This window comes from Mus caroli, chromosome X (assembly GCF_900094665.2).
Source record: "Mus caroli chromosome X, CAROLI_EIJ_v1.1, whole genome shotgun sequence".
NCBI classification, from domain to species: domain Eukaryota; kingdom Metazoa; phylum Chordata; class Mammalia; order Rodentia; family Muridae; genus Mus; species Mus caroli.
The window spans coordinates 96,627,431-96,653,504 of record NC_034589.1 but is presented as its reverse complement, the minus strand read 5'-3'; the positions used below and the strand labels follow the sequence as shown (position 1 = coordinate 96,653,504).

Sequence of the window (26,074 nt, the reverse complement as noted above, 5' to 3'; positions counted from 1 at the left end):
CTGCTATAGACTTGTAGAGACTTTTTGAAGTTGGACTAAATGTATTTTTCATAATGCTATGTTTAGGCATTGCCCCCATCGACTAATATGTTTGAACAAACCTATGGGGCCAGGGATTGGAATGTGATGGTTTCTATATGCTTGGCCCAGGGAGTGGAACAATTAGAAGGTGTGGCCCTGTTGGAGTAGGTGTATTTCCTCACCTTGGTATAGAAGAACCATCTCTTTCTCCCAATTAGTACCATAGCAGGAGACAGATTTAGACTTCTCCAAACTACATCATTTAATAAAATCAGAAGACTTAGTTGAAAAACATTTTAGAGATTTTCACTTGTTTGCCACTTTACTTCTTCTGTTCTAAGTACACGCCAAGGGACAAAATTTCAATACAAATTGAAACTAGAGTCCTTCTCCATTTACTATTACCAAAAAAAAAAAAAAAAAAAAAAAAAAAAAAGCAAGAAAAGGCAAGGTAACACATGCCTGTAATCCCAGCTCTTAGGATAACTGTGACAGAATTGTGAGTTTCAAGCCAGATGGAACTGTATCCTGAGACATTCCTAAATCAGAAGCTAGCCAGCCTTGTAAACTACATACATACATTCATACATACATACATACAGGAAAAATCCCCAGGAAGGAAGAACATCCCTGTAAGAAGATGGGAGTTTCCAAGGTGAAGAAAAATATAATATCTCCTTAGAGAATATAACAGAAGAATAAAGACATGAGAAAATGAGGAAACTCTGTCTCTTTAAATGGAATTAGGAGATCTCACTAGGGGAGAGAGAGAGAGAGAGAGAGAATTAATTTATTGAATACCTACTATGTACATGTTACTTTGCTAGATGCTTTCAGCCTTGAGTTCTACATCTATAAAAGAAAACCTCCTGGTTCCCCCTATGATCCAGCATCTACTGAGTACTAGATGGGAATGAGAGAAATTCAGCAAGCCTACTTGAACACCCATTTGGCAGCTAGCAAGTCAATTGCATTTAAGGCTCATTGTATCTTTGGGCAGCCCCTTCTATTCCAGAGTAACTGCCGAACTCCCATTCTTGAATCGCTTTGACCTCTACGTTCGTTCACTCCAATCCTGAGAGCTAATCTACCAGACCACTCACTTCCTCAACTAATGAACATAAACCTTATAATTTTTTGTACTCTTTGTTGGTTCATTAGTTCAACCAACAATCAGTCATGATTAAATGATAACAGTGTCAGCATTCTTCCAGGCACTATAAAACCAGAAGTAAAGACCAGTTCCTACCCTAGAAAGATGGAGAATGGGGGGGGGGGCGGGAAGACGTAGAATTGTTACTTTAAATCTTAACAGAGGGCAGTGACAGACCTGAGTTTTGGCAGCACGAGTTTATGAAGTTGTACAGCCAGAGGCAGGGGGCTATTTAAAAATAACAAAATTGTGGACATAAAATTAGGTACACGTAGGTATTTAGGATGACGGGGGAAAGCATAATAATATGAAAGCTCTAAAAAGATGAAAGTTACTGTAAACATCACTTCATCCAAAACAATTCTAACATGTTTTATTCATTAAAAATATGATAACATCTATGCTATTTTTTTCCTACTGTTTTTTCTGCATGTGCTCTATTTACCTCAACAACTGATAATAATTTTGTAATCTTGTATATCTAGACAATAGGATCCTAGCACTGGGAGGGAGGCAGGAAGATTAGACTTTCAAGGCTAGCCTTGGCTATATAGTGTTTGAGACTAGCCTGGACTACATGGGACCTATTGTAAAGCAGAACAAATCAAGAATAGATAATTTAATGGATTCCTATATCAGATGGTTTTTCTGTTGCTATAACAAAATACTGTAGATGAGGTCATTTATAAACAATATAATTTGGCTCACAGTATTGAAGGTTGAAGAGTCCAACAGCATGATTCCATAATCTGGCAAGGGTCTTTGTTTTATGATGCATGATAACATGGCAGAAGGACAAGTGACCATAAGAAAGAAAGATAAAAGTTAAGCTAAACTCATCCTTTCAATCATGAACCCACTCCAATTCTACCTAGCCCACCCCCACAGTGATGTTGTGCTCCTTTAACAACCAACCCACTTCCTAATACTGTTGGAATTAAATTAAAAGATATTTAAACCATAGTAATCCCCTATCGTGTGTGTGTGTGTGTGTGTGTGTGTGTGTGTGTGTGTGTGTGTGTGTCAGTTTTGTATTGTTTGACAAAATGCCTGAGAGAAGCAACTTAAAGTGAGGAAAGATACATTTGGCTCACTTACAGGTTTCACTTAAAGAGCTAAAGAAAAAAAAAGTGTCAAATTATCTAACAAATACACAAAAACAATTATAAATCTATTATGGTGCACACAATGTATAAATGATTAGCTTGTGAAAAACAACACTATTATATGGAAGTGGATGGAAATAAGCAGGAACAAAGTTAGTCTCAAGACTAGATTATAATAAATTTAGGATGTTAAATGTAATACTCAATGGTATGTACTAACAATGTATAAAATGTACCAAAATTATTTTCCTACAAATAGCCAGCTATTTATAACTAGTGGGAGAAATGAGAGATAAAAGTAGGGAGAAAATGTAGAGAAGACAAACCCTTCCTAATCAATGAGCAAAGTGAATATGAGCAGATTCAAGTCTGTAGCCGAAAGACAGTAATTTAAAGAATGTTTTTTTTTTTGTTTAAAAATTAAATAATACTGGCCATGATGGCATATATATTTAGTCTCAGCAAACAGAAGGTACAGGAGGTGGATCTCTGAATTCAAGGCCAGCCTGGTCTACATAACAATTTCAAAGCCAGCGAGGCATATACAGTGAGACCCTGTGTCAAAAAGAAAACAAAATTGAAATGTTGCCTATAAGACACCCACTTCTAGATCCAGTAATTCAATTACTTAAAAGTGACGAAAAAAGTATTTGATGCAAATGGTAACCTAAAGTATCTAACATAATGTCAGACAAATAGAAATGATATCAAAATTGTCAGGAAAAACAAAGACAGGCATTACATACTGATAAAAGGATCAATTCATTGGAAAGATGTAATAGTTATATATACCAAATCCTTGGCATATATAAAGTAAACAGTGATACAACTGGAGAGATGTAGTTGTATAATACTTGAAAATATTCCTCCATTATTTCAATAATCATATAGATAGGAGAGAACTGCAGCATTCCTTACAATAGACCATATGTTAGGTCAAAACAAGCATCAGTGCACTTGAAAAGACTTCAGATAGAGGCTGAGGATGTGGCTTAGGGCTGCAGTGCCTGCCAGGCATGTATGAAGCCTTGGCCGTGGAAGGAAGGCTAGAGAGATGGCATGCAAAGAGTACCACGGAGTAAAGCTTTCAAATGCCTTTTCAGAATAACAACAGATAGAATGGAGAAAATTCTTACAAATGTTTTTAAATTAAATACATTTTTAAACAACCAATGGCCAAGTCAAAGAAGAAATCACCAAGGAAATTAGAAAATATCTTGGGATGAATGAAAGCAGAAACATAATATAGCAACAGTTATGAGATTCAGCAAGAAGTATGCTCAGAGCAATAATCTGCCTGCTTTTGCACTAGGAAAACTAGGGGAAAAACTAAATCCAAAGTTAGTAGAGGGAGAAAGTAAAGATGAGAATGGAGATAATGGAATAGAGACTGAAGAATTAAAAGAATTGGTAAAACTAATAGTTTGCTTCTTTGAAAAGAATCTTCCAGCTAGAGTGACATAAGAAATATGCAAATAAACCTTATATGCCCCAGTACAGGGGAACACCAGGGCCAAGAAGCAGGAGTGGGTGGATAGGGGAACAGGGCGGAGGGAGGGTATAGGCAACTTTTGGGATAGCATTTGAAATGTATATAAAGAAAATATCTAAGAAAGAAAGAAAGAAAGAAAGAAAGAAAGAAAGAAAGAAAGAAAGAAAGAAAGAAAGAAAGAAAGAAAGAAAGAAAGAAAAGAAAAGAGAAGAAAGAGAAGAAAGAGAAGAAAGAGAAGAAAGAGAAGAAAGAAGAGAAGAGAAGAGAAGATGCAAATAACTAAAATCATAAAATACTGGCCTGGGTCGGAGAGATGACTCATTGGTAAAGAACAGTTGCTGCCTTCAGAAAGGACCAGATTTCAGTTCTTCGTACCACATCAAGAGGCTACCAAGAAATATAGTTTCAGGGGATATGATATCCTCTTTTGGCCTCCATAGGTAGCACACTCATGTGCACATACCCATACTCAAACACACATACATATAAATAAATAAGTAGCAAAATGTTGTTCATAGTTATTGGTCTTACACAGATGAACCGTCTTATGATAAAATGTTATTAACAATTGTAAGCTGCCGGGGCCTAGCAAACACAGAAGTGGATGCTCACAGTCAGCTATTGGATGGATCACAGGGCCCCCAATGGAGGAGCTAGAGAAAGTACCCAAGGAGCTAAAGGGAACTGCAACCCCATAGGTGGATCATTATTATGAACTAACCAGTACCCCAGAGCTCTTGTCTCTAGCTGCATTTGTATCAAAAGATGGCCTAGTCGGCCATCACTGGAAAGAGAGGCCCATTGGACTTGCCAACTTTATATGCCCCAGTACAGGGGAATGCCAGGGCCAAGGGGTGGGGGTGGGTGGGTGGGGGACTAGGGGGGGAGTGTATTGGGGACTTTTTGGATAGCATTGGAAATGTAATTGAGGAAATTACCTAATAAAAAAATAAATTAATTAAAAAAAACCCCTGAAAACTCAATACAAAAAATAAAGCTACAGATATGAATAAATAGTTCCAAAAATAAGTATAAATGGCTAATAAAAATTATTTTTAAAGTCACCACTGCCAAAAAAAAAAAAACAATTGTAAGCTAACTAATTGGATACCTTGAATAAATGGACAAGCAAACAAATTACCTCCGGAGGTATATAACTTATTTTATAAAATAAAATATATTCCTAACATGTACGTTTATTAATTTTTTTCATAACTATGAGCAAATATCTGACAAGAACTAACTTAAGGAGAGAAGGATTTATTTTGGTCCATCATTTGGGCCAGGTTGGAGCAGTTGATGACTGGCATTAGGAGGGTGGGCTGCAGATTCAAATGATGTGAGCAGTCAGGAAGCACTGCTGACAGGAAGCAAACCTAACATCTACCCTCTGCTCATCCATTTTCCCCATCTAGAGCCTCCCTCCTAAATGTTCCAGGTAGGTGGATCTGTGGTAGTTCCAGGCCAGCCTGATCTAAATAGTGATTTCCAGGATAGCCAGGGCTACACGGGGAGACCATAGCTGAAAAATAAGTGAATGAAGGCTCATATAAATACTTCAGTGCCAACTTTATAGATCGTATGCACAATCATCAAAAAGTAGAAACAACTCAAATATCTACCAAAAGATGAGCAGATACAGAAAATGTGATATAAGCATGGAATTAACTACCATCCCAACACTAAAAAAGATAAAGTTTGATATGCCATCACAGATAAACCTTAAAAATATTATATTAAATGAAACAAAGCAAGCACAAGGCTCCAAATAATATATGACTCTACTTCTATGGAATATCTACAGCAGACAAATTCATAAAGATAGAATGTAGATCAGAGATAACCAGCAGCAGGGAAAAGGAAGGCTTGTGGGGGATAGTTCTTAATGGACACAGCACTTCTTTAGGAAGTGATGGGAAAATCTAATAAATACATAGTGATAATGCTTGCACAACATTATGAATATGAAACATGCTAGTGAATTATCCACTTCAGATGGATACAGTGATGTACTTTGTTTTATATATTTTAGCAACATAATATAGAAAAAATGAAATCTTTTTAAATGAAACATATCATGATTCATTAAACAAAACCCACCAGTGGTAAAGAAGAAAAATCACAAGGGGAGCATTCTCTAGCCAAAATCAATCAGAAAATCAAGACAGAATAGTCTTTAAATACTAACAAACCAAAGAATACACTTCTAAATAATCCATGGGTCTAAGGGATTTTTGAAGTACATTAAACTGAATTAAAATACAATATGTCAAAATTTGTAAAATGCAGCTAAAGCAATACTAAGCAATTTATAAAATTGTTATCTTTTATTGTAAAGAGGTTCGTCTCTAATCAGTAGTTTTAAGCAGCATCCTTAACAAACTGGGAAAGAAGAGCAAATAAACCAGACACAAATAGGCGAGACATTAAACAAAATCTAAAACAAGAAGAAGAAACTTGGTGAAATAAAAGCGCTTTCCTGGGGGAAAAAATCCATAAAATCAATAAATCTGTACTAAGGCTGATGAAGAAAAAAGAAGACAGAAATTTCCCACCATATCAAGAACAAAACAGGATGTCATCACAGACCCTGCAGACCCCAGAAGAGCACTTTCAACACAGCAAGCAAATCTGCCTTCACACACCTGGCAACTGAACATGAAATGGACTAAATCTTCACAAAAACGCAAACTACTCTAATAATCCACCAAATCAGAAATAATTTCCACATCTGTATTGCTTAAAGAAATTGTAACTTTTTCACCCCCTCCCCAAGGAAGTCACCCTCTGAGCCTAGGTGTTTTCACTGGAGAATGCTGCCAAACATTTAAAGATGAATTCACACCAATTCTACACAATCTTCTAGAAAATAAAAGAGGAAACACCTCCCAAGTTTCTTTATTAAGATGCTATTATCCTGACACCTAAACCAGACAAAGATAGCATAGAAAAAGAAAAAGAGACCAACATCTCTATTCTCCACCTTGCATATCTGAAAGACACAGCAGGCTACATCTCAGGAGCACACAAAACAGAAAGGGAAAAAATAACTCTCTATTTGTAACTGACAGGATTGTGTACATAGAACATCTCAACTAATCTACAGAAACCTCCTGGAACTAATAAATGAGATCAGCAAAGTTGCAGCTTACTTCAGTATCCAAAAATCAATTCTAGCTCTGCACGATAGCGCTCACCTCTAGTCCCAGTACTCGTGAAACTGGAGCAAGAGAATTACTTTAGCCCACAAGTTTTTAACCGATGTGAATAACACAGTGGAACCTTTCTCAAAAAAATGTGTTTAATTATTCTATATACTACCCACGAACATGTTTTCATGTACTATCAAGGAGTACATGGAAGCCAAAAATTTATTAAATACAGTTTTCATTTTACAGTCAGTTTCAAGAGTCATTTTTATTTTATTTTTAGGATTCTGTTTGTCTTGAGACAGGGTATCACTAGGTGGGCTACATTGGCCTAGAACTCTCCATGTAGCCCAGGTCAGTCATGAAATCACAAATCCTTCTGTCTCCTAAGTGCTGGGATTGCAGGTTTCTGCTGTTGTGCCTAATGGTTAGCAGTACATATAAATCTCCGCAAACAGGTGCTAGGTTTGTATACAGAAAATTCAACCAAGCTGATAACAAGAATCGATGAAGCTCTAGCTACACGGAGAGAGGTAGAGCATTCAGCTATTGGAACTCACTACACTAAAGAAGTTCATTCTCTGATTTTATGCACGGATTTAACACAGCCGCTGACAAAAGTCTCACATGATTTTTTAAAGATACAGACAAAATTATACCAAAACTCATTTGGAAAAACAAAGGAGCTAGAGAAGCTGAAGCACTTTTTCTGCCAATTTTGAGGCTTAATAGATAACTACAGTAATGAAGATTGTGTGGTATTCAAGGAAATAGACACATTAAAGGAACAGAATAAAAATCCCAGGAATAGACTCACAATAAACATAGCTGAACTGGATTTTGACTTTGACTAAGGTCCAAAAGCAGTTCAATAAAGGAACCCTTTTCAGTACATAGCACCGGAACAATTAGCTGTACATCAAGAAATTAGTAAAAGAAAGAAGGCATTTGTTATGTTGTCTCTTTTTATTTTTCTATAGCTTTAAAGGTTTTCCTTTTTAAAAAAAAAGTGAGGGAAGGAGACACATACATCTATTTTAATTGCATTAATTTTCAGAAGATATACTTGGCAGGTAATGAATCAAACAATAGTAATGTCTCTTCCTGGGACATCCTTTCCCGGGACTAAGGAAGCTAGGAATCTGAAGTTATTTGATGATCATAGACTCAGAATTGAAAAAAGCAGGATGACAAAGACCATGAATAAAAGACAGACGTCTGCTGCTTAATGGAGTCTACCTGCTTAGGGAGCACCATATGCGTGGCTACCTGGTCTAGCTGGCTCTGTTTGCTATCCAGCCACTGCTCTGATGGAAAGAGAGGGGGAGAAGTGGGCTTCCTCCCCTCATCCCTGCCTGTGCTTCTGCCTGAACAAACAGTGACATATGTTAGCTATCTAGTTATTTCTCAAACCATTTGTCCTCCACCACCTCTCGGTGACATACCACTCTTCAGCAGTTTCCAGTAAGCTGATCGGATTGCAGCTTCTTCAAGCTTTTGCCACACTAATACTGCAGGTTCATGCCGATCACTGTATTACCTGTGGGCAGTTCCTAAGGCTCCAGCATCCACACATCTGTGGCCAAAGTGGGTTCTTTTTGGTGGGATTTTTTTTCACACTTCCACTCATTCTAGGCCTTTCTGTAAAATCTGAGGTCACCCTGCTACATCAGCAAGTATGACTACCTTTGTGTCCTTACTCTGCTCTTTTCTGTCATGACCCTGCCATAGACAGTTGTTTTTTCTAACATACTCAGAATATCACTGCTCTACAAATATATTTTGCAAGTAGTGTGAGCTAAAGAAGGTATAATAGATAAAATGATAAAATTAGGTCATTTATATGAAACTATTTTGAAAGTTAAGAGCACTGAACAAGGGTAAGGGACTACTTTTGCTGTAATGTCGTAAGTAAAGCCAGTGACTGTTCCAGGCCAGTCTTCATGGGAGATCGGCGCTGGAAGATCCTCAGGCTGGTCTGCTCTGTTTTGCTTCAAAGATTGGTTTTTATTAGTTTTAGGGTTTGGGTTTTTTTGTATATATATCTATGTATGTATGTATATAATATATAAATATATGCGTATGTATTCATATACCCACAGAGGTTAGAGGCTCAGTATCTTCTAGAGCTAGAGTTAGCTATAAGTAGTAATCAGCACCCTATGTGTGTTCTGGGAAACAAACTCAGGTCCTCTGTAGGAACAGAACAAGCTCTTTGCCACTGACCCGTCTCTCCAGGTCCCTGCTCTAAGGTTTTGCTGCCATGAATTTCTCTCCCATTCACAGTCTTATTATGAGATGAGAAGTCTCTGGAGAGTGAATCCATGCTAGCACAGCTGATTTGAAAAGCAGAACTTAAAGTGGCTATTTACAGTTGGTGATGTACTTGGCAAGACCAGACCCTTATTACCTGCATAAGGCCTTTGTGGATGGTGGGTCTTCCCATTCAAGAAACCAGTTACAAACTAGAAGGCTGCCTGGTGAACACGTAATTTGAACAAAGGAATTGGATAGTCACAATCGATTAACAAAAAAAGTAGATGATTGATACATTGCCCTCCTTTGTGTTAGGAACAGTTCTGTCCTAAGATGTACAGAGCCATCATCTAGAAATAGACAAGTAGCAATCAGCATCCTCTGTGTGTTCTTAGAACCAGTTCAGGTTGTCTGCAGGAACAGAACGAGCTCTTTTCCACTGCCCTATCTCTCCAGGTCCCTGCTCTAAGGTTTTGTTGCCATGTATTCCTCTCCCATTCACAGTCTTATTATGAGATGGCTATTCCCATGGCCATCTCTAGAAACAGGCTAACAAGTCTGTTCTTCTCCACCTACATCACTTCACTCATCATCGCAAATATTATCTCACATTACCCTTTCCCACATTGGAGTAACACTTGCCTTTGTCATTTTTGGCACTTTAACATTTCCAGGTCTCAGTATACATGCAGGACTCATTCCACCACCGTGCCCAAAAGAAACCGAAGCTTTAGTACAGCAACATTTTTACTCACCTTCCCCTTTGCATGAGTAGTCAAAGTATCTTCACATGCCTTTATGCGATCACCAAAAGCCAGTCTGTTGTTTTCCTGCAGAAGTGTGCATGCTGTTCCGGGGCAGAAAGAAATAGCTGCAAGTCGGAACCAGAAATCTAAGCAACTGATTTTCAGAGACAGGACACTAAAGCTTAGGAAGAGAAATGATTCGCTAGAATCACAAATATAAAGTACTTGGCACATAGTAGGCCTTCAGCAACCATTTGTAAAAAAGAACAAAAAGTCCAAGGTCTCCCCAATAGTACATGGCAAAGCCAAACAGCCCAAGTCCTGTCATTTCCCCCTAAACACAGTACCTCCAAGGTCATCTCAAATGTTTTGCTTTCGTCCTTCGCTTTATGAAGTACTTTCTGAAGAAGAACAGCAGGGACTGTCTGTGCTCTTCATGCATTGTGGACTGAGACTTGTTGACTTCAAGGTCAGAGTAAATTTCCTTGAAGCTTTTCCTAAACCCCTGCCTCAGAGGCCTTTGTTTGATTAAATTCCGCCTTTTATTATCATCTGTACATCCTTATCTCCTTTTTCTGGCTTCTTGAATGCAAACTGTTGAAGTGTAAACTTGTTCATCTTTCTGTTGTCCACAGTCAGTGCCAGCATAGAGCTTAGCACACAGTAACGCTGAACAGATCTCTGGGGACCTGAGCTGAATCCCACTGGCCCTAGCCTCTGCAATGTCTCCGTGTCCCCTGGCTACTGTCTGCAATCCTACACATTTCTAACGCCATGAGACTAAAAATGCCACAGTCAACATATTGCCTACCTTACAGAATTTGTCAGTTTATGACTGGGATGATCCCCAACACAACATTAAAACCAGTGTGGCACACACATCCATACCCCAGTACTTGGGAAGATCAGAAGGTCAAGGTCACCCTCAGCTACAAAGGGAGTTTGTAGGCCAACATGTACCATGTACTATATAAGACCCTGTCTAAAACAAGAAGGAAACCCGTAAATCTAATGGAAATCTTCTAGTAAACACAATAAAACAGTTATACACTGCAATAAGTGTAAGAAGGAAATAAACAGATGATACAGAGATTAAGAGTATTTGTAGGGAAGACAAGGAGAGGCCTTAAGAATGAAAGATGTGAAGAACCCTAACAAAGAGCTAAATTCCAGTCAGAGGGAACAGTGTGTGAAAAGAGCCAGGTACACTCCAGCAAAGGGAAAGATGCCCATTCGAATGTGTGTATGGCAGAGCAAGGAGGATGGGTGGGATGAGCTCAAGGAAACAGGAGGGAGCCTCAACAAGCGCAGGCCACATAGGATGGGAGAATGGGTAGCAGTCTGACTGTACTGGAAGCCAGGGAGTTTTTCAGCAGAGGAGTACTAAGTATCAACAATGGGGATCCACCCTGAGCAGTGAGCCATTAGGTGATCTCAGGACTGAAAACACTATATAGAAGGTACTTAGACAAACCTAGTTGGTATAGGTCAAACACTCCACATGGCCTCTTGGTACAGTTGACAGATTCAATAAACATGAGGTAGATGAGGCAGCTGTAGCAGGAGCGTTCTGCTTTGCTTTGAGTTTGCTCTTGTGGATTTGAAACAAGGTCTTGCAATAGAACCTCAGCTGACCTGGTCACTCACTATGTAGCCTAGCCTGGCCTCACATTTCCTGCTATTATCCTATCTCAGCCACTGAGTTTACAGAGAGGTGCCACCACACCCTGCTAGCGTACTGTTTTACAGTGCTTTTTAAAAATAAATTAAATCAAGTTTCTTCTAAAATATACTTAGAGTAAGGGTGCTTGCTGTCAAGCCAGATGACTTCCATTCAATGTCTGGGGCCCACACAGTGCAAGGAGAGAACTGATTCCCACGGGTTATCATCTGATCTCCATCCACATATAACCCATGGGTAATTATAAAAAATGAAGTATATTATTATTATTGAATTGTAAGCATTATTTATAATTGTGTGTGCCTGGTAGCTCAGCTCTTGTTTTTTCTAGGTCACAAGAACATGAGCTGTGTGTTGTCTACATTATGACAATTATAGTGTCACTAGTCAATCGGAAGTTTCCAGTTCCAGCTTTTTGATGTGTGTGTATGTATGTATGTCCGTGTGTGTGTGTGTGTGTGTGTGTGTGTGTGTGTGTGTGTGTGTATTGTGTAAGTATGTACATGTGCCTGTACATGTAGAGGCAGAGGTCATTGTTAGGTGCCTTCATCCATCACTCTCTACCTTAATTTTTGAGACGGGGACTCTCACTAAACATAGAGCTCAAGGATACGGCCAGACTGGCTAGCTAATGAGTTCCAGGGATCTGCCTTCTTCTCTTTTCCACCAATAGCTACAGGCCTGCTCTGACTGCCTACTGTAACATGGATACAGCAATCCAAATTCAGATTGTTATGCTTCCACAAACACTTTGTCAACTGGGTCAGCCCCATTTCCCTTTCCCTTTCTTTCCTTTTTATTCTGAGGTTGAACTTAGGGCCCTTTGCATGCTATGCAAGGACTCTTATCCTTCACTACATCCCCAACCCAATTCCATTATAATCTTACAGTATGACTGTTATTTACACACACACACACACAAACAGAGAGAGAGACACAGAGAGAGAGAGAGAGACAGAGAGAGAGAGAGACAGAGACAGAGAGACAGACAGAAAGATAGAATATGGAGTAGAGGCAGGGAAAGAAACTCAAAAGACACTTTGCTAACTGACAGACGTGTTGATAATTTGCATGGGTAGTCTCTTTGCTGTATTGTTCAGGAGAGTTGATCCTGTTCATCGAGATTGACCAAAAAAAAAAAAAAAAAAAAAAAAAAACATTTTTAATTGCCTTACTTGTTTTTTCTTTTCCTCCTCCTCTTCCTCTTCCTCCTCCTTCTTCTATTGTTTCTTTGAGATAAAGTTTCCCTATGTAGCACTCATTGTCCTAAAACTTGCTACGTAGACCAGGCTGGCCTTGAACCCAGAGATCTGCTTGCCCCCCTCTGCCTCTCTGCTAGGATTAAAGGCATGAGCCACCACTGCCCCAAGGCTTTATTGTTTTGGGGATTTTGTGTGTGTGTGTTTTTGAGACAGGCTCTTACTCAGCATCTCTGGTAGGCCTTGAACTCACTATGTAGACTAGGGCAACTCTGTCCCTGCCTCCCAAGATAAAAAAATACTAGTGTGCACCGCCGTTTCCACTAACAAAAGATACTATTTGTACAATGATTGAGCCTTGATTTTCTAACCTTATTTCCTCCTTGTTTTCCACATCTACTCTGTTCTTGGCAACTTTGCTGTTTCTGTGTCTTCCCCTGTATAGAATCACTCACCAAATCAGAGCCCTTCCATTTGTTCTCTACTGCCTTGTCCTGCCGTGTCCAATGCACTCGGGGAATCTGTAACTGCCTGCTAGCTGGCTCTCTCTCCCCTTGGAGCCTGGCCATGCAGGTCATCTGCAATGGCATCATTCCCACCATGCCTCTCACAATGCTCCAGCAACTCCCTGCTTATTCAGATCAGATGGAAATCCAGACTTGATGCAGTGACTTCATGGAACTTCCTCTGCGATCTCTACCTAGCCCTTCCTGTCTGCTCTTGTTCCCCATTTTAATAGAGCCCTTGCCTATTGACAGTTCCTTAGCTTCCCTGTGGCTCCCCACCCACTAGACCTGCCATCCTGTATATGAAATTCTGTCTTTCTCATCCTACAAAGTTTTAAGTAATGAAGAACTTGACAGATCCCAGGAAATGTTGATCAAGAAAAAGATGAGGCCCAAAACATATCACTAGAAAGGAAGAAAGTTGCTATAGGTGTGGTAGATAAATTTAATAAGAGAAAGCAAAGAAACTTTTAAAATGGGGCTGAGGAGATGGCTCAGTAGACAAAGTGCTGGCCACACAAACATGAGGACATAAGTTCAGTCTCCAGCATCCATGTGAAAGCTGAGTACCCATCATGCCATCGCCCACTAAAGAGACAGGCTTGCTGGTCTTGGCTTTAGTCATATCAGTATGCTCCAGGCTCAGTAAGAGACTTCGTCTCAAAAGATAAGGTGGAAAACAATTGAAGAAGACACCTTATGCCACTCTTGACCCTCCACGTACACATACGTATCTATGTGAGCACATAAGCACATACATGTGTAACCAAATGAACACATTGCTAGAAGCATTAACTAGAAAAATGACTCAAGAAGAAATAGAAAACATACATAACCACCAAAATTCAGTCAGCAGCAGCACATGGTGGCATATGCCCGAGTCCCAGCACTTAGTTGTCAGAGAGAGGAGGACCAGGAGTTCAGGGTCAGCTTCCGCCATTAGCAATTTTGAGGCTTAGGCTTTTTCATTTTTCACCTCAAAAATAGAAAGCTCGGTCTGTAATTTAAAATATTTTTATAAAGAAAGGATACTGTGTAGATCGCTTAACCAGTCAAAGGTATATTAATTCCATTCTTACAAAAATTCTTTCAAATAGTAAGAAGAAATGGAGCACTTCCCAGTTCATTCGATAAGATTAATATAATCTTAACACTCAAACCACACAAAGACATTCTTGGAGTGTCTTGAGGGATTGAGACGGAGGAGAGTGTCTGGAGCAGAGGGAATGACAGGAGTAACTGAGGCAGAAGTATAGGGTCTTTAAGACCATGTTTTTTAAAACTTGAGATTTTATTCTGAAGAAAAACAATGGAAAGTGTGAATGAATTTGACAAGACTGAAGATATAAGTGTGCTCACCTGGGCTTCCGTTTTAGAGGATACATTGGAAGAGCAAAAGTGCAAGCCATCAGAGCAGTGGCTGGGCAACAAATGTTGACAGAACTCTAAAGGGAGGGACACTTATTCTGAAGAGTCCAGAGAGTCCCTCCAGAGGGACTTCAGTCAGATGAGTAGAGATCTGACATTACTTGGAAAGAAAAAGAAGAGACCATTGGTTGACAAATAATGGGGAAACAGAACAACACTGGCTCCTGTATGACCTATCTGCAGTCATGTTCAGAACATGTTCAAGGATTTTATGCAGGGCTTTGTTATAAAGAAACAAAGTGTGCTCACTTACCCCATCAACATCACTATTCAGGAGAATGGGTTTCTGGTTGAAATCCAAATTTTCTTGGCTGAAAAATTATTGGAGGGCTGGATAAATGACTCAGAGTACTTATTGCTCTTCCAGAGGATCCAGATTCAACTCCCAGCACCCACATGGTGGCTTACTGTCATCCATAACTCTAGTTCCAGGAGACTTAACATCTTCTGATACTCGAGGGCACCAGGCACACATGTGGTGTACATACGTACATGCAGGCAGAATATATATGCCCAGTAAATACAACAAATATAAAAATTAATTTTAAGAAATAAATAACACTTTAGGGAATAAAGAAAAAAGAAAAAAATTACATCTGTGGGGGTCAGATGAGGACAGGTGTTGCTTGTTCTGTTTCTCAAGCACCAAAGGCTGAGGTAATCCTTGAAGAAAATGATACTGAACTTGTTTCAGATTCATCAAGTTAAGAAGATACAAGAAATGTTTTGGATGGTGTCTATATGTCTGAAAAATAAACAGTGCAGATGAGTAAGACCTAAGTTACTCATATTGAGAGTCAGGATCCTGGATTATAACTATGATTTGGGATTTCTTTGGAGACAATGAAGACTAATAATGAAAAGAAGCAGTGGTGGGGAGCTGTTTCCAAGTCTGTGTGAGATACTTTCAGAATGGAAGAGTTAAGACCTCTGAAGAACCACTCAAACAGCAATACAACTGGTAATAACTGCTAAAAACAACAGAGACTAAACAAGTAAGTAAATAGATAAATAACCTGGGCATCTATCCAGAAGATGTTCCAACCGGTAAGAAGGACACATGCTCCACTATGTTCATAGCAGCCTTATTTATAATAGCCAGAAGCTGGAAAGAACCCAGATGCCCCTCAACAGAGGAATGGATACAGAAAATGTGGTACATTTACACAATGGAGTACTACTCAGCTATTAAAAGGAATGAATTTATGAAATTCCTAGGCAAATGGATGGATCTGGAGGGCATCATCCTGAGTGAGGTAACCCAATCACAAAAGAACTCACATGATATGTACTCACTGATAAGTGGATATTAACCCAGAAACTTAGAATACCCAAGATACAATTTGCAAAACACATGAAACTCAAGAAGAACGAAGACCAAAGTGTGGACATTTTGCCCCTTCTTAGAATTGGGAACAAAGGGCTGGTGAGATGGCTCAGTGGGTAAGAGCACCCGACTGCTCTTCCGAAGGTCCAGAGTTCAAATCCCAGCAACCACATGGTGGCTCACAACCATCCGTAACGAGATCTGGCGCCCTCTTCTGGAGTGTCTGAAGACAGCTACAGTGTACTTACATATAATAAATAAATAAATCTTTAAAAAAAAAAAAAAGAATTGGGAACAAAACACCCATGGAAGGAGTTACAGAGACAAAGTTTGGAGCTGAGACAAAAGGATGGACCATCTAGAGACTGCCATATCCAGGGATCCATCCCATAATCAGCCTCCAAACGCTGACACCATTGCATACACTACCAAGATTTTGCTGAAAGGACCCTGATATAGCTGTCTCTTGTGAGACTATGCCGGGGCCTAGCAAACACAGAAGTGGATGCTCACAGTCAGCTATTGGATGGATCACAGGGCCCCCAATGGAGGAGCTAGAGAAAGTACCCAAGGAGCTAAAGGGATCTGCAACCCTATAGGTGGAACAACAATATGAACTAACCAGTACCCCGGAGCTCATATCTCTAGCTGCATATGTATCAGAAGATGGCCTAGTCAGCCATCATTGGGAAGAGAGGCCCATTGGACTTGCAAACTTTATATGCCCCAGTTACAGGGGAATGCCAGGGCCAAGAAGTGGGAGTGGGTGGGTAGGAGAGCAAGGGGGGGTGGGTTATGAGGGACTTTCAAGATAGCATTTGAAATGTAAATGAAGAAAATACCTAATAAAAATTGAGAAAAAATAAAATAAAGATGAGAAAAACATAAAAATAAATACATTTGTAATATTTTTCAAAAAAGATAAATAAATTAACAAATAAATAAACAGCCCAATCATTTAAAGTCTCCAGAAAGAGACTTTGTTCCAAAGGCATATAGCAATTGGCAAGCCAGTAATTCCAGAAGAATCTACTGACACTCTCAGAAGGGACAATGATAGTCTGAGATACCTGAGCTATGACCCATTCCCTTACAACGCCCCCCCCCCAGCTCTACATTCCAAAAGCCCCACCCTATTACTGTTCTGAGCAAGAAGAGCCAAGAGACAGACCCCCAACTCAGTTCCCAGACTACATCTGATTTACTCAAAGAGCTGCAGGTAAACTGCCATCTCTCATCTTTCCCAATCTTTGCAGAAGCTATGTGACAAGAAGTCATGTGATCAAGAGGACTGAGTTTCTCTCCCTCCACCCACATTCCCCATAAAGGACACAAGCTCTCCTCTAGGCATGGCAGATTGACAATGTAAAGGCCCTGACTATTCTAACCCCAGCTCACTCACAGGCAGAGATTGCATACAAGGAAGAGCATACCAAGAAGACCAGGCAGGAGCTGATACCCTTCAGCACTCATGTGGATATCGGATGTCACTGATGGAAAAAAAAGTTGTTATCCCTAACTCTGAGCAGTAGCATGGAAGTTCTGCCCACAGGACATAGGATGGCCATAAAGACAATGAACCACTAGATGTGTTTGAGGGCCTGGACATTTGGAATGAGGACTAGGGCATTCCGTGTCTAAGGGTCGTATTTTTTTTAAAGAAAAGTTTGGTAAAGAAAATTTAAGAGGACAAAAACTGATAGTTCTATGATGCAAATAAAACAGCCATTTTTGTAGAGAAAACCAGGAGACAGACAACAAAGAGGGCCCCTGGTATCAGTAAACTCTAGGAGTTTAGATGTTAGGCTACACCCACTCAGCAGCAATCAGCTCAGGCCTTAGGGCAGACTGGAACATTCCCTGAACTGCACACTGACCTATCAACACAGGGGAAATGGATCATGGGCACAAGAGGTTTGATGATGCAGTTCTGGCTAAACATTGACTGAATAATAACCTGCTCTAGCCCAAGGGGACTCCAGGGAAACCAAGCTTAAAATAAAAATCAAGCTTACCCCTGATAGTCTGGAGGACTACACACAAGCCCCCAAGGCTTTTTGTTCTCCAAAGCTATCAAAGAGAAAACTGCCAAGCTTCTAATTTCTGGATGAATAGGGAGCAAAAAATATAAACTCCTGAACTGTGATGGGAAACACCAAGGCAGAACTGTCAGTGCTAAAACATAAAACTCTGGCTTCGGTGGCTTAAACACAGCCTTTGTAAGTGGCTTGTGCAACCCAAGAGTTAAAAGAAGAATAAACAAGAGGGCAGATCTCAGCAAGTTCATCAGTGGCTTTACACACTGCAGGGTGGATAGGCTTCTCAGAAGAAATTCATTCAGATCAGTAAACAACCAAGTGACTGCAAAGTTAACAGCAGCTAGGTCTCTGGTGCAAGGTGGGTAAAAGCATTAACCACAATTCCAGTACAGTATTTTAAATCTCCAAGTTTCAACAAAAAACATGACATACTAAAAAAAGGGAAGGGGGCATTCTTATAGGAGCTCAGAGAGTGAACTGAACAAATATTTCATAGCAATTACTATAAACGCACTCAAAGGTAGAAATACTTAAGGAAATAAGGCAAGAGACAGGGTTCTCTCACAGATATGAGGTTACATACATGTAATCCCTGCATTCAGTAGAGCTGGGCAGGAGGATCGTGAGTTTAAGGTTAGCCTGCATTGCATGACAAGACCTATTGTAGAAAAAGTAGGCATTGCGGAAGATAGGATGGCAATAGAAACTGTAAAGAAGAAAGGAACTACATACGTTGTGTTTGTTTTGTCATTCCCCCCTTCCGTCCGTCCACCCTTCCTTCCTTCCTTCCTTCCTTCCTTTCCTTCTTTCTTTCTCCCTTTCTTTCGGGAAGGGAACAGGATCTTGGAATGTAGTCTAGGATGGCCTGGAAAAGCCTAGGCAGCAGTCTTCCTAAGGACTGTGATGGTGGGTAGTGTGTGCCACCTACCTCCAAATAGATACTCTTGAGGGAGAAGTTCAATAATTAAAATGCAAAATTGGCTAGATAGGGGTTGACAGTAGATTAGACTTGGCAGGAGAATAAATCAGCCAATGTAAAGATGTATGACTAGTGATTATGCAATCTGAAGACAGTGAAAAGAATGAAGATAAACAGGCTCAAAGAAACGTGGGGTAAAATTGAGCACATCAGTGTGCGTAAGTAGAGTACTGGAAAAAACGGAAGAAGGACAGAGAAAGATAGTCAAAGAAATAATTGCCGAAGCCCTTTCACATTGGGTAAAGATACTTATCTACATGCTCAGGTTCAGTTAATTCCAAGTAAGGTAAACAAAGGCCATACCGGGGAGACATGTAGTAAGATGCTGAAAAGCAAAAGACAACCTCAAAAACGAGAAGGGACTAGAGACCCATCACATATAAAGGAACCCCAAGAACATTAACAGTTGACTTCTCATCAGACACAATACAGGCTTTTTTTTTTTTAAGTTTTTATCTTAACACACCAGGAGCTAGTGAGATGACTTACCACTTAAGATTACATGCTGCTGCTGCTGGAGAGGATCTGGGTTCTGTGCCCAGAATCTACATGGTGGTCCATGACCTCCTATAACTCCAGTTCCATGGATAGATCTGACACCCTTTTCTAACTTCTAAGGACTTCTGCATGCATGTGGTACACAAACACACACACTTACTCAGGCGTCCACATAAATACACATAAAGTAAATATTTTAAAATTTAAAAGGCACCAAGAACTATCTAGAAAAATATCTTTATAAAATAAAAGGGAGTATTAGCCATATCAGTTACACAAGAAAAAAAGAAAAATAATTTTTTTTTCTTTCAAGCCAGATGTGGTGGCAAACGCCTTTAATCCCAGCACTGGGGAGGCAGAGACAGGCTGATGAACCTCTGAGATGCAGGCTACTCTGCTCTTCTGGGACATCAAGGACCACACAGAGAAACCATATCTTGAAAAAAAAAATCTGTTTTCAGATGACATGATCCCATATACAAGAAAACCTAAAGATTCCACAAAAGATCTTCAAAACTAACCAATTAAACTTGGTAATCTTAATAACTATACAAAAATCAATATAAAAAAGAAGTAGCATTTTTGCTCACCAATAATAAATTTGCTAAGAAAGAAATCATTAACGCCATCCCATTCATAATAGTAACAAAAAATAAAATACCTATGAATAAGTTTCACCAAGAAAATGAAAGACCTCTAAATTATATTACAAATACTGATTAAAAAGACAAAGTGATTGAAGAAGACATTTGAAAAATGAAAAACTTCACTGGTCATGGATTAAAAGAATCTGTGCTATTAAAAATGCCCTTAGGCAGGTGAGATGGCTCAGTGGGGAAAGGCACTTGCCACCAAGCCTGACAACCTGAGTTCACTACTTGGAATCCATATGGTAGAGAGAACTGGCTCCTGCAAGTTGTACGCTGACCTCCACTTATGTGCCCACTGAATGCCTATGCCCACACACATACAACCAAAATAATTACAAAAGAATAAACATGTAATGCCCAAACATTTCACAGATTCAGTGTATTATTTCCCATCAGAAAAAATACTTGTAGCATTCTTTACAGAAATACCCACTACCCTCTCCCCCCAAAAAAACTGTAAAGTTCATATAGAAATACAAAGAACCTTAGCAGCCAGAGCAACTTGGAGTACAAACAAAGCTGAAGGCATGATCTCAAGATACACCTTAAGGCTGTACTAGCCAAGACAATATATGAGAAGCATAAAACTACAACAGATAAGACAGTACAACAGACCGGAAGTCCAAGAAAAAACCCATATGCCTGTAGACTGCTGGTTCTTGACAAAGGCATCAAAAATAGCACTGGAGAAATGATGACCCTTCAGTAAACACTACTATAAAAACTGAATATCCCTATGCAAAAAAACCTGAATGTTGACCCCTGTTCCTCACACACACACACACAAATAAATGAATCCAATATGGCTTAAAGAGAGAGTGTAAGACCTGAAACTGAAGAAAGTACTAGGAAAAACAAGGAAACACTTAGGGACATTGGTATAAGGAAATAATGGGGGCAGGGAAACACCCAAAAGCACGAGCAATGAAAGCAAAGCTAAGACAACTAAGACTATATTACACTAAGAAGCTTCTGGCCGCAAAGGACAGAGGGAAACTGCAAAATAGTTATAAACCAAGGGTTGCTATCTAAGGTATTTGTGGAACTCAACAATAGAAAACCAGGAAGATCCAAGTTTAAAGTAGGCAAATTATCAGAATATTCTTAAAATAAAACTACCAATGGCCAAGAAGTAATATGAAAAATATTCAGCATCATTTGCTGTTAACGAAATGTAAATCAGCCGGGCGTGGTAGAGTGCCTTTAATCCCAGCACTCGGGAGGCAGAGGCAGGCGGATTTCTGAGTTCGAGGCCAGCCTGGTCTACAGAGTGAGTTCCAGGACAGCCAGGGTTATACAGAGAAACCCTGTCTCAAAAAACCAAAAAACAAACAAACAAAAGAAACGTAAATCAAAACTACAATGAAGTATGCTGGAGATATGGTTCTAGTTAGGAGCCTGTGTTAGAAGACCCACATTCAGTTCCCAGCAGTCATGTCAAGTAGCTCACAATGCCTGTAACTCCAGTTCTAGGGCATCTACCACTTCTGGCCTTTGTGGGCATACCTTCATTCACACACACATACACACACACACACACACAGCTACACATACACCTGATTTTAAAACCAACTGTTAAATGAGATATCACTTTACCCCAGTCACAATAGCTAATATCAAAAAAGAAATATACCAAATGCTAGCCAGGGTTTGGAGAAAACAAAATTCTCATGGCTTATAGTAGAAATGTGAATTAACAGAACCCTTATAGGGAAATACTATGGACGTTCACAGTCAAAACTAAAAATAAAATCTAACAAATAATTTCAGTATAAAAATAAATCTGTTAAATTAACAATCTCAATTCCCATTTCTGTACATAAATCCAAAGAAAATGAAATCAACACAGCAGAGATACTTTCACCATATATATTTTTATATTATACATAATAAACTATTATTCAGCTATGAAAATAATTTAAGTCTATTATTTACAGTAAAATGGATGGGCTTGGAAGACATTATGTGAAGTGAGCTAGACACATAAAGACAAATATTACATGTTCTCACTTAGGTGTAGAAGTTTTCAAAGTTGGTCTGCTCATTCTGAACTCCTACCTGCTGCTTCTGCTTCTTCTTGTCGGCCTTTGCCTCCCAGCAGTCACCAAGTAGGAGAAAAAGTATGACGAGGAGAGGGGGCTGAGGGGCTGAGCCGGAGTAAGGACGAAGAAAATCAACCAAGATAAAATATGTGTGAAAATCTCATATCAAACCTGGTATGTTCTAAGATGCTTTTTAAAAATTAAAATATTTACTATTTTCTGAAAATACAATTACTAGAGGGTAGGAAGCATAAAAGGTTGGGGGATGCAAGAAAGTTCAGTTTAGGTCCCAGAAGCTAGTCAGATGAGATTAAGTCACAGCGTTCTACAGTCCTATGCTGTGTTTACAATTAACAATACTCTACTGTGTGTTTTATAAAGAAGTAACAGAAAGCACGGTGAAGGTGTCAAGTATCAAACAAATTAAATAGGTAAGATTCAGTCGTATCCGTCCAGGATTGTACTCGTGCTTTTGAAATGTTGCACTGTACCCCCCCCCCAAAAAAAAAACTGTATAATTTTTTACATTGATTAAAAGAAAAAGGAAAAAAATTAAACAAGAAAATGTAAAAGTGATAAAGGCAGTCCCAGTTTATAAGAAAACAGAATGCCTTTGCTAGGATACTGAATGGATTTCTTCAGAATGCGAGCAGGTAACCCCAGGCAGTAATGTGATTCCATATGCAAACCATAGAACACTACTACAGGTAATCATGTGCTTAATATGAAAAGATAATCAAATTGCATATTTCTTCCCCTTTCCTCTCTTGACTTATTTAAAAATTAATTGCATAAAACAATTGTACTGTTAGGATTATAAACAGAGCAATGGAATATAATTAATAATCATATAGCACAAAAGAAGGAAATAAGAGCAAAGCCCCATTTCAGTGAGGAAATGATACCAGATGGTAACTCAAATGCAGAGGAAGAAATGAAAACCAAGCAAAGAGTAAGAATATTAATATAATGAACCCTAAAAACACAAATTCAATCTCCTTTCTTCTTCCAGCCTTTTAAAAAAGCATAAAATCGTATAAAGTAATAAAGAAGTAATATTTTGTTGGGTTTAGAACTTACATAAGTATGTACATGTGGGTATATATAGTAATAATTACAAAAAGAGGTGGTACAACGAAGTTACATACAGCGCCTGTATTTCACTGAAACTAAGGCAGCATAAATCTAAAGTTCATTCTAGTAAATTCAAATGTTACTGTGAGCCCTAAAAATGCCACTTAGAAGGTTAACTCAAACTTAACCTTTAAATTATGAAAATAAACTTAAAATCATATAGTAACTACCTAATATAAAGAGATAATCAAAACCCCAAAAAGGCAGATTGCATATACAAAACAAATCAAAGTGCATAAAGCAGTCCATAGGACTGGAGAAATAGTTGAGTCTGATAAGTGCTGCCATGCAGGCTGGAGGACCTGAGGTCGATCCCCAGGACACATTTTAAAAAAACACCAGGCATCACTGTTAGCAGGGAGGTAAAGACTGGAGGATCCCCGGGGCTCATTAGACAGCCTGCCTGCCTACTCAGGAAGCTCCAGGCCAGTGAAAGACAGTGGCTCACAAAACAAGGTTGATGGTACCTAGCAAATAGGACCTGAGGTTGGCCTCTAGCCTCTGCATGCATGGACACCCATATGCGCCCACCCACTCACAGACACACGAGTAAACAAAAGGGCAGGCACTGAATAATAATGACATGGGGTGAACTAGCTAACCCAAAGGCAAATATTGTCAGACTGCTGACAATCTGGCAGTTCCCCCCAAAAGATACAAATATGTTGAAAGAAAAAGGCAGACAAATAAATTGATGTACTATGTAAGCAACAACTACTAAAAAAAAAAAAAAAGACATATTGAATGCACAACATAAAAATACAAACTTTATAAGAAAAGTATTCCTAGGACTATAAACCAACATTTCATGATAGTAAAAGGGTAAAGCCAGCTAAACCAGGTGATGCAAGCCTTGTTATCCCAGCTACTTAAGAAACTGAGGCAGGAGGATTGCAAATTCTAGGCTACACTGTGAGTTTAAGGCCAGCCTGTCTTCAATTTGAAAATGAAAAAGAGTGCTAGGGATGTCACTCAGTGGCAGAGAGTTTGTCTAGCATGCCAAGAGGCCCTATGTGCAAGCCTTGGTACCACAAAAATAGAAAAAGTCAGACAATTCTAGTTTACCCATATATGCAATCTAAGTACTATGGAGGCTGAGCCACCAGCACCACAATTCAAGGCCAACCTGGGCTATATAACAAGACCATATTAAAACAAACAAAAAAACAAACAAATAACAAAAACATGTGTAGGTACCTGACAGTGGAGCCTCAACATAACCTGATAAAATAAAGAATGGACAGAGAAGAATGAAGAAAGAGACAAATAATAATTTAAGAATTCAATGTCCTACTAATAGGTAGTATATAAGTCTATGTATGGATGGATAAATGGATGGACGGACGGATGGATGGATGGATGGAATGGATGCATACTCTATTAGAAAACAGAATACTCAGTCTTACATGTACATGGAACATTTTCTAGAATGCACCATAGAGCTAAACCTTAATAATAATATAGCACAAAAGAAGGAAAGGGCCATTGAGATGCCTTAGCAAGTAACTTCCTGCCAAGCTTTTCTGAGATTTATTATACATTAACTTATTTTTATGTTATGCATTATGAGTACTTTGCCTGCATATGTGTGTGTGTACACATGTGTGCTTGTGTGTGTGTGTGTGTGTGTGTGTGTGTGTGTGTGTGTGTGTGTGTAAACCATGTGCATGCACTTGTCCCCAAGCCTTACAACCTGAGTTAACTTTGAGGACCCACAAAGGTTGAGAACCACTACCCACCACTTGTATTTTATCTCCACGTGTGCACCATGGCACACTCGCACATACACATACACATATGCAAACAATGTATCAATGAACAGGTTTAATAAAAATTTTTAATGAATCTATTCAAATGGCCAACAAGATCATGAAAAGTTGTTAGTGTCAAACCCATATGAGATAGGATGACTGCTATCAAAATGACAAATAATAACCAGTGAGAGCCAGTGTCTGGGCAGCTGGAATCCTCATAGGCTGCCAGTGGTAACACAATATCACAGCTGCTTCAGGACAGACTGGCAGTTCTTCCAAAAGGTAAACCTGTGACTCAGCAATTCCACTCCTAGCTATTTACCCAGTGAAAACATGAGGACACCAAGAAAACAAGACCCTCAAGATCAACATGAGCAAAGCTCACATGAACTCCCAGAGACTCAACAGCAAGCACAGGACCAACACAGGTCCATAGCAGGTCCTCTGCACATATACTATGGCTTCCAGTTTAGTGTTTTTATGGATTCTTGGGTGGTTCTGATTCTTGTGCCTTCTCCTGGACCCTTTTCCTTCTGTTGATTTGTATATTCTAACTCTGAACTAATAGTTTTGTTTTTTTCTTACTAAATGTTATTTTGTCATATTTTCTAAAATTAATGAGGGAATGAATGAAAACCTAGCCATAAGGGTAAAGGCTAGGAGAGGGAAAACCTTTTGTTTCCAATAGAGTAACACTGGATATGTCAACCACTCCAGGACAGGCCTCATGTTCAGGAGTAGTTGACCAGCATATAATGGACTCCACAGTGTGTGTTTGTGTATGTGTGTGTGTGTACGTGCACACGCGTACTCACTTTTATTTGGTCACTGTTTGGTGTGTTATGTATTTAGTTTTTTATCCGTATCAGGGCACAGTTTATTTTGTTTTCCTAGGTTTTGTTGTTGTATTTGTG

At 39.2% G+C, this 26,074-nt stretch overlaps 1 protein-coding gene and 1 long non-coding RNA gene across 2 annotated transcripts in view; one reads left to right on the top strand and one right to left on the bottom strand.

Annotated features, from left to right (window-relative positions):
* Window positions 1-26,074, top strand: part of Hdac8 (histone deacetylase 8) — a 249,831-nt gene that overhangs the window by 127,746 nt on the left and 96,011 nt on the right. The window lies entirely within an intron of this gene.
* The window catches only part of LOC110286601, a 91,851-nt gene continuing 75,714 nt past the window's right edge, over window positions 9,938-26,074 (bottom strand). The window contains exons 3-4 of the long non-coding RNA XR_002377152.2: window positions 14,669-14,837; window positions 9,938-10,024 (exon numbers count right to left, since the gene is read on the bottom strand). This is a non-coding gene — a long non-coding RNA (uncharacterized LOC110286601). The remainder of the gene's footprint in view (window positions 10,025-14,668; window positions 14,838-26,074) is intronic.